Here is a 10,053-nt window from a genome sequence, read left to right as displayed (position 1 = left end):
TGGTATAACTCAGGCTTGGCAGACTTCAAAAGTCTCATGCTTTTTGTACTTTCATATGGAACAGAGAAGAGAGAAACTAGACTCTTCTGCCCCCAGGGAACCAATTTTTTTAATCAGAGAAATGAATTATCTTTATACTTTGTAGGTAAAAATAGGTAGAAAAACCTCAATTCAAGATTACATTTAAAAGTCATGACGTGAGTAGTGAGGACATATGTCTAGTGACATAATACAAAGCTACTATGAACGCCTGACTAAAAATCTCCCTCATGATTCCCAAATCATATGCACGGCTACATTTAATAAGAGTTACATGAATCAATATCAGGCTCTGGAAGCTGAATTACCAAAGGAAGATAAGATTTTTAACAACAAAGATTTTTGTCTAAATAGTCAAATTCTATTAAACAGAGCACTCTAGCCACCAGGCAGTTCTGGTTCACAATTCAGCTTGCTCAATGTTTATAAAATATGACAACAAATAATTATAGAATTCTTCTAACTTTGTGTCTATACTTTCTCCTGGAAATTAAAAGGGCAGATATTTCCGTCCAAGCCTCTTGCTGTTGTTTTCCAATTTCTATTTCTGGGGAGATCTGAAATGGGGATGACTTAAAGTAGTCATTTTTCAGTTGATTTATTAGGCTTTTATTTAAATTCTGGTTAGTAGATATACAGCATAATGCTAGTTTCAGTACAGTACAGTGATTCAACACTTCCATACAACACCTGGTACTCATCACAAGTGCACTCCTTAATCCCCATCACCTATTTAACTCATCCCCCCACTCCCTTCCCCTCTGGTAACCATCAGTTTGTTTTCTACAGTTAATAGTCTGTTTCTTGGTTTGCCTCTCTCTCTCTTTTTTCTCCCTTTGCTCCTTTGTTTTTAAAATTTCACATATGAGTGAAATCAAATGGTATATGTTTTTCTCTGACTTATTTCATTTAGCATAATAGCCTCTAGCTCCATCCATATCATTGAAAACTTCATTCTTTTTATGGCTGAGTATATATATGCACCATTTCTTCTTTATCCATTCATCAGTCAATGGACAGACAGTTGGGTTGTTTTCATAATTTGGCTATTGTAGATAAAGTTGCTATAAATATCAGGGTGCATGTATCCCTTTGAATTAGTATTTTTGTATTCCTTGGGTAAATTCCTAGTACTGCAATTGCTATATTGTAGGGTAGTTTTGTTTTTAGCTTTTTGAGAAACCTCCACACTGTTTTCCAGAATGGCTGCACCAGTTTGTATTCACACCTACAGTGCAAGAGGGTTCCTTTTTCTTCTTTCTCTCCACAGCCTCATTTACTCCTGTTATTTCTTGTGTTGTTGATTTTAGCCATTCCAAAAGGTGTGAGGCGATATCTCCTTATAGTTCCGATTTGCACTTTCCTGATGATGAGTGATGTTGAACATCTTTTCATGTGTCAGCCATTTGTATATCTTCTTTGGAAAAAATGTCTATTCATGTGTTCTGCCCATTTATAAGCTGGATTATTCATTTTTTGGGTGTTGAATTTTTAAGTTCTTTATATATTTTAGATACTAACCCTTTTTCAGGTATGTCATTTGCAAATATCTTCTCCCATTCTATAGGTTGCCTTTTAGTTTTGTTGATAGTTTCCTTTGCTGTCTAAGGGTTTTTATTTTGATGTGGTCCCAATAATTTGTTTTTGCTTCTGTTTCCCTTGCCTCTGAAGACATATCAAGAAAGAAGTTGCTATGGACAATGTCAAAGAAGTTATGGACAATGTCCAAAAAGTTACTGCCTTTGTTCTCTTCTAGGGTTTTTATGGTTTCAGGGCTTACATTTAAGTCTTTAATTCATAATTCATTTTAAATAGATTTTTATGTATGTTGTAAGAAAGTGGTCCAGTTTCATTCTTTTTCATGTTGCTGTCCAGTTTTCCCAACATTATTTGTTGAAGAGACATCCTTTTTTCATTGGACATTCTTTTTTGCTTTGTTGAAGATTAATTGACATCAATGGACACATCAACTAAACAGGAAATAAACAGGAAATAATGGCTCTGAATGAAATACTGGACCAGATGCACTTAATATATATATTCAGAATTTCCTACCCTAAAACAGCAGAATACACATTCTTTTCAAGTGTACCTGGAACATTCTCCAGAATAGATCACATATTAGGTCACAAAACAGGCCTCAACAAATGCAAAAAAATTGAGGTCCTACCATGTACCTTTTATGACAATAATGCTATGAAATTAGAAATCAACCACAAGAAAAGAAAAAATCTAGAAAGACCACAAATACATGGAGGTTAAGCAACATGCTACTAAATAAAGAATGGGTCAACCAGGAAATCAAAGACAAAATTAAAAAAAAAATAGAAACAAGTGAAAATGAAAATACAATGGTCTAAGACCTTTGGGATGCAGCAAATCTGCTCTAAGAGGCAGTTTTTATATATTTTAGACAGAAATGATGAATTTGTGAGAAATTTACAGGATAAGGAAAACAAATGTTTGGGAGCTTTAATTACTAAGAAATTCTAAGTGGATTTTGGGCAGAGGTAGTAGGTTAGCAAAAAAGTAACAAGGTGTATTTCTATAGCATTCTTTACTTTAGTCATTATCTTTGTTGCTAAGGATGTTTTTTACTTAGTACATGTAGGGTGGTGTTTTTCATATGGGAGATTTGTTTTCGGCTTTCCTAAGGACAGATGTAGGTCTGGGTATGTTTCCCAAATAGCTTCAATTCAAAATATTCAATATGCCATTGTGTTACATTTTGGGGCAGCCTGCCCTGGGCCCCTACAACATTAACCACATCTCCACTCTCCAGACATCAACTGGGTGTTCTACAATTCAATTCAAATCTAACTATTTTGCTGCAGTTATTGTCCTCTCCCACAAGTTAAGGACTGTCCCACAAGACTGCCCTTCATTTCAGATACTAGTCACAAGTTCAGGCCTCCCATTCTTCTGACCCATCAGCCATAAATTAGAGTTCCAACAACTCCCTGTGCAGATTCGATAAGAGCCAATCCAGGTGTGTCACCTTAACAATGCTTGCTGTGTTCACCAACCCAGAAGCTCTCCAAAATCTCATTTTTTTCAGAATTTTTATAGTTTATATTATGTAGACATAATTGATTGACTTGATTGCCAATGCTGATGATTTAATCTCTAGCTCCTCTGTTATCCCCAGAGGGCAGGAATGAAAATGCCAATCTTCTAATCATGTCTTGGTCTTTCTGGTGACCAGCAAGCACCCTGAGACTCTCTAGGGTTCCCCAGCTATATCAGTCATCTCATTAGCATAAACTCAGATTCAGTTGAAAGGGAGCTATTATGAACAACAGAAGATGCTTATCACTAGAGAAATTACTGGGTTTTAGAAGCTCTATCTCAGGGCTTGGGGAAAAGACCAAATATATATTTCTTCTATTACAGTATCATATTACTCTACTTGTTCACTCTTTTTTACAGGACACCTCTTAGACCTGTGGAATTACTGAATGTACCAACATTGCCTCAAAGAGCCTGAGAATATGAAATTCTAACAATTTCCTGGGTGATGCTGATGCTGCTGGTCCAGAGGCCACTCTTTCTTTCTTTCTTTCTTTCTTTCTTTCTTTCTTTCTTTCTTTCTTTCTTTCTTTCTTTCTTTCTCTTTCTTTCTTTCTTCTTTCTTTCTTTCTTTCTTTCTTTCTTTCTTTCTTTCTTTCTTCTTTCTTTTTCTTTCTTTCTTTCTTTCTTTCTTTCTTTCTTTCTTTCTTCTTTCTTTCTTTCTTTTTTCTTTCTCTTTCTTTTCTTTTCTTTCTTTCTTTCTTTCTTTCTTTCTTTCTTTCTTTCTTTCTTTCTTTCTGAATTGAATGCTATGAAACTAGAAATCAACCACAAGAAAAGAAAAAATCTAGAAAGACCACAAATACATGAGGTTAAGCAACATGCTACTAAATAAAGAATGGGTTAACCAGGAAATCAAAGACAAAATTAAAAAAAAATAGAAACAAGTGAAAATGAAAATACAATGGTCTAAAACCTTGGGATGCAGCAAAATCTGCTCTAAGAGGCAGTTTTTATACATTTTAGACAGAAATGATGATCCGGGACCACGGGATCACACCCTGAGCCGAAGGCAGGCACTCAACCACTGACCCATCCAGGCGCCCCAGAGACCATACTTTCTGAAGGGCCAAGATCTTGTCATTACTTAGAACAGCAACTCCTCTCTGCTCATAATTTCATGCACCCCATTCTCTGATCTCCTTTCATCATTTCCTTTAATACTCTGACTTTAAAATCTTTCAATCTCTCTGGGGCCTCCATAGTATATCGTACCATGCTAACTGTATGTATGTATGTATGTATGTATGTATGTATGTATTTATTTTTTATTGAAGTTCGATTTGTCAACATATACTATAACACCCAGTGCTCATCCCGTCAAGTGCCCTCCTCAGTGCCTGTCACCCAGTCATCCCATCCCCCCACCCACCTCCCCTTCCAGTACCCCTTGTTTGTTTCCCAGAGTTAGGAGTCTCTCATATTCTGTTACCCTCTCTGATATTTCCCACTCATTTTCTCTCCTTTCCCCTTTATTCCCTTTTACTATTTTTTATATTCCCCAAATGAAGGATAATGTTTATCCTTCTCTGATTGACTTACTTCACTCAGCATAATACCCTCCAGTTCCATCCATTTCAAAGCAAATGGTGAGTATTCGTCGTTTCTAATGACTAATATTCCATTGTATATATAGACCACATCTTCTATATCCATTCATCTTTCGATGGGCACCGAGGCTCCTTCTACAGTTTGGCTTTTGAGGACATTCCTGCTATAAACACTGGGGTGCAGGTGTCCTGCCATTTCACTGCAGCTGTATCTTTGGGGCAAATCCCCAGCAGTGCAATTGCTGGGTCTTAGAGTTCATGCTAACATTGAACCACAGTCTTTTGAGGTCATCTCTTAGCCTGTTTTCCTGCCTAAATTCCAGGTCAATCAATCCCTTTTGTATATCCTCAACTTCCTCATTTCCTTTTCATTTTGTTGAATCAGCTTGGAAAATAATCCTGGCTAGATCCAAATTTCCTTTTATTCCTGAGCAATTGGATCTATGGAACAAATCACAAAACTCATGATCTTCTCCCACTGTAAGTTTATGACTGAGAATCTCAGCACTGCCAATTAGTCAATCAAACTGCATATGCCCCAATCCATTCACCATTTAATTTGCCTAGATAGCAGTTTCGCATCTTATCCTGTCTTTTAAACCCCCAACACTTCCCCAGAAATCTGTCTCTTTTTGGTTGCTACTTCCCTGAGGACAATTGAAACAACCAAAAGATAATTTTCCTAGCTCCTAAAACCATTTATACCCCCCTTTACTATATCTACACTCATAGTCTGCCCCTTCTCTATTAGTACACATGAACTACCTGGTCCCAATCTATATACATTCTCTGATGATGCTTATCGCAAATGAAGAAACTGAGAATGGAGTTAAACTTCATATCTTATTATAACACAGCTTAGATTCAAAGCCACAGAGTCCATTTCGTGAACTCAAATGTGTGCATTTGGAATGGAGGAGCCCTGTAATCAGGTCTGGAAATACCCTGGATGAAACTACTGACTGAGGAAATAGACACTCTTACTACTTATGAGCACCTTGAAATTTAGACCTTCAGCATTCTTATCCTGGCCCAAATCGGTCTGGAGAGCTGACTAGTGTTTGAGATTTCAAGGGTCAATGAATGAATATCCTCACTCAGCAATTAGATATGAAAAGCTTAACTGGCACATTATCTTAAGAACATTTAATTTATAACCTATATCATTGGTCAAAGTTATAACTTATATGTTGGTCAAATGCAACTTTGGAAATGATCAGATAGCAGATGGTTACAAATCTATATATGAGTGGGAAGAGTGGAGAGAACCAGAATTTTTCCAGATGCCTGAAATTAAGGAAATTTTTGCGTCCCAGGGGAGAAAAGGGCTCAGAAAAGGAGGGTTGATGACATAGAAGATAAACTTCAAAAATTTTATTATTTTGACAAAATGTCAGTTTTGTGAAAGAAAAGCACACTAATGAGTATGTGAAAATAACTGTCATTCATATTTTTAAATATTTTATTTATTTGAGAGAGAAATAGAGAGCATGAGAGAGAGAGTGAGAACATAAGCAGGGGGGAAGGGCAGAGGGAGAAGCAGTCTCCCCATTGAGCACAGAGCTCGATGTGGGACTCGATTCCAGGACCTTGGGATCATGGCCTGAGCTGAAGGCAGACATTTGACTGACTGAGCCACCCAGGCACTCAAATAACTGTCATTTATCTTCATCATTGTGTTCAGCAATATTTTATAATGTATAAATTCTTTAACAGTAGTTTGTTAGTAAAAAGCTTTCTTTCTGAGGAATTTATTCATCGAAATCTCTAAAAAAAATTCTGAAAATGCTAAGATTTTGGATTTAAATGTCAGATGACTCTACATAAAATAACATTATACAAATGCACATGCACTGTGGAAACAATGCCACTATCGATAATGGCTGGCGATTTTGGTTTCATTTCATTTTATAACGACAAATCTAGTTAAAACTCAGATTCCAAACTGAATTTCAGAATAAATACCTCAAAAAGATCAATATGTATGTTGTCCAATCTTTTAAAAAAATCTTTCCTGGTTATTTCTTAAGATATTACACAGGTCTGATTTTGGTTACACTCTGGAAAAGTGTCTAGATTTATGTGCAGCTATTGCAAAGTTGGAGCTCTGAATGTCTATTCTGTTTTGGTGGCTCTTAGTCTAATTGCTATAAAATATTTAATAGATTGGTTGACAAATTGAAAATTTGAACTTCATGCACTAAAGTTTTACTTTGTCTATATATGCACCTATTTTTCAAGAGGTAAAAATACATTCACTTCACTACATCATAATAGATCTCAGGCTTTTTATTTTCAGCTACAGGAATCCCCCATTTAAAAAATTATATTAATAGCTCTTAGTCACCCAGCATTTCCTATTCACCTTCATTAATTCACAGCTCTATTACATTTCTTCAGGAGATGTATTTCCATAGTTCTGCCTTTATTTATGTTTTTCTTACAGTTTTTTTGACTGCCATCCACAATTTTTTTGTTTTTTTGCTTTATCAGGGATTTTTACTTTGTTACTTCCTTTTTCCCCCCATAGCTTTTCATAATTTGCTGGGGTTATATCTGCCTAGGCTTTTAGCTCTCTTACAGATTTGTTTTTAAGACTTCAAACTTTTCATTTATTTTTAGCTCATGATACTTGCAAAAGTCTGTACCCTTTTGATTTTCACTTGCTTCATTGACACATTCTTGTGTTTTGTTTTCATTTCAAAATACCAGAAAGTAAAATGTCTCAGCAGCTTGGTGAGTGGAGTATTTATAATTCAAAAAAAATTTTACTTTTTTGGACATATTTGCTTATAGGTTAAAATCTTTTGTATAAATTCCTGGGGGAAAAAATCTTAACTTTCTAGGGAATTGACACTTTTTTTTAATCATTAAATGCAATCATTCTATGATATCATTCTATATCAGGTACGATATTTGTATTTCTCCACCGAGGGGAAATAATTAACAACGATTTGTTATTAATGACATCTAAATGTTAATGTATTCAATTAGATATTATTAAAACACTATTAAGCAAGTGAACATGGAAAAGTATAAAAACACAGAAGTATATAGTTTACCTTTATTCATAATAGACCTTTTTTTTCTCTTCTGCAAATGAAGAGTAGCCTGGTGGTGTACTAGCGTACTGACTGGGGGAGAAGAGTGAGGAAAGGAGAAAAGCCCTGATTTACAGCATTTTCCCATTTCTATGGTATGAATACAATTACTGTGACCAGTTTCAAGCTACCAGCAGTTTAACAACCAGCCCTCAGAACTTCTGAAAATTTAGCAATCAGCTCTCACTAACTGGTATGGGCTAGTGCAGTTCCAGCAAAAAATTGAAAATGTTTATTAATTTTCACTAGGTCACGGATATCTTTGAACATATATAAATCTCAATGAACCTTAAATAAAAAGCTTATATACAGATTTTGACAAGGCTGCCATTCTACCCATGGATCCCTGCATAAGAATTCCCTTTCTAGGGGGTGGCTCAGTGGTTGAGTGTCTACATTTGGCTCAGGGGGTGATCCTGCGGTCCTGGGATCTAGGGAGCCTGCTTCTCCCTCTGCCTGTGTCTCTGCCTCTCTCTTTGTGTGTCTCTTATGAATAAATAAATAAGAATTTTTTAAAAAAAAGAATCCCCTTTCTACATGTACTTTTTTTTGTTTTGTTTTGTTTTATTTTTTTTAAATTTTATTTATTTATGATAGGCACACAGTGAGAGAGAGAGAGAGAGAGGCAGAGACACAGGCAGAGGGAAAAGCAGGCTCCATGCCCCGGGAGCCCAACATGGGACTCGATCCCGGGTCTTCCAGGATCGCGCCCTGGGCCAAAGGCAGGCGCCAAACCGCTGCGCCACCCAGGGATCCCCTGTACTTATTATTTAAAGGGTTCATACTTTATGATTTACGGGTGAAATTTATTTTTTATCTTTGTTTTTTCATTTTTTTTGAAGTTTTTATTTAAATTGCAGTTAGTTAGTAGACAGTGTAATATTAGTTTCAGGTGCACAATACAATGTTCAACACTTCCATACAACATCCTGTGTTCATCATCAGTGTGCTCCCCATTTTCTATTTCACTGCCCCCCAACCTCCCTCTGGTAACCATCAATTTGTTCTCTATAGTTAAGAGATGTTTTTTGGTTTGCCTCCTTCTCTCTTCTCCTACTCACATACTCATTTTTTTTTTCTTAAACTCCACATATGAGTGAAATCATATGGCATTTGTCTTTCTCTAACTTATTTGCCTCAGCATAATACTGTCTAGTTCCATTCATGTTGTTGCAAATGGCAAGATTTCATTCTTTTTTATGGCTGAGTGATATTCCATTGCATGTCCATTCGATAGCTGATGGACACTGATACCATACTTTGGCTATTGTAGATAATGCTGCTATGAACTTTGGGGTACATGTGTCCCTTTGAATTAGTGCTTTTGTATTCTTTGGTCCATAATTTACCTTTCAATCCCAACACTTTCACTTTCATAATTTGGGAGCCAGATATTAAACTGCAGCATTAAATACTGTATTCCCTCAGCAAAACTTAAGAATTGTTGGGGAAAATGTGCCTTGGTCTGCAAATAGCATGCTTCTCTTCCTGAAGCACACCATAATAAAAGCTACTTTTGTTTCAGTGATTTTATTTTCATTTATTTTATTTATTTTTTTGCTTCAGTGATTTTTAAAAAAAGATTTATTTATTTATTCATGAGAGACGGAGAAAGGCAGAGACATAGGCAGAAGGAGAAGCAGCCCCCCCCCCCCCCCCAAGGAGCCTGATGCGGAACTTAATCCTGGATCCTGGGATCATACCCTGAGCCGAAGACAGACACCCAACTGCTGAGCCATCCAGGAGTCCCTCAGTGATTTTTTTGAAAAGATTTTATTTGTTTATTCATGACACACACACACACACACACACACAGAAAGAGAGAGAGAGAGAGAGAGGCAGAAACATAGACCAAGAGAGAAGTAGGCTCCCATCAGAGCCAGATGTGGGACCCAATACCAGATCCTAGGATCTTGCCCTGAGCCAAAGCAGATGCTCAACTGCTGAGCCACCTGGGTATCTCTGTTTCAGTGATTATATATGATTTTCATACTTCTAATTACTAGTTATCTACTTTGAGATTCTTTGTTTCTATATTTCTATCAGAAAATGTGAATAAAAAATATCTTACTTGCAGGTATATCAAAATGACAGATTTTTCTTTTCATATTTTGATGATTTTGTCAAAATACAAAATTGTAAGTTAAATTTAGTGAATATCTGAATTTCTGACCTATTGTTATAAAAAATCTAAATGTTATTTTGTTAAAAAAAAGTGAGAAGAACTTATTCTTTGATTCTCAGTTGCTGCTTCAATGATTTGTGGCTTTTTTTTATAGTTTACCTAATTAAAA

The sequence above is a fragment of the Canis aureus genome, chromosome 30 (assembly GCF_053574225.1).
Source record: "Canis aureus isolate CA01 chromosome 30, VMU_Caureus_v.1.0, whole genome shotgun sequence".
In the NCBI taxonomy this organism is placed as follows: domain Eukaryota; kingdom Metazoa; phylum Chordata; class Mammalia; order Carnivora; family Canidae; genus Canis; species Canis aureus.
The sequence above is the reverse complement of the archived record's forward strand: the minus strand, read 5'-3'. Positions refer to the sequence as shown.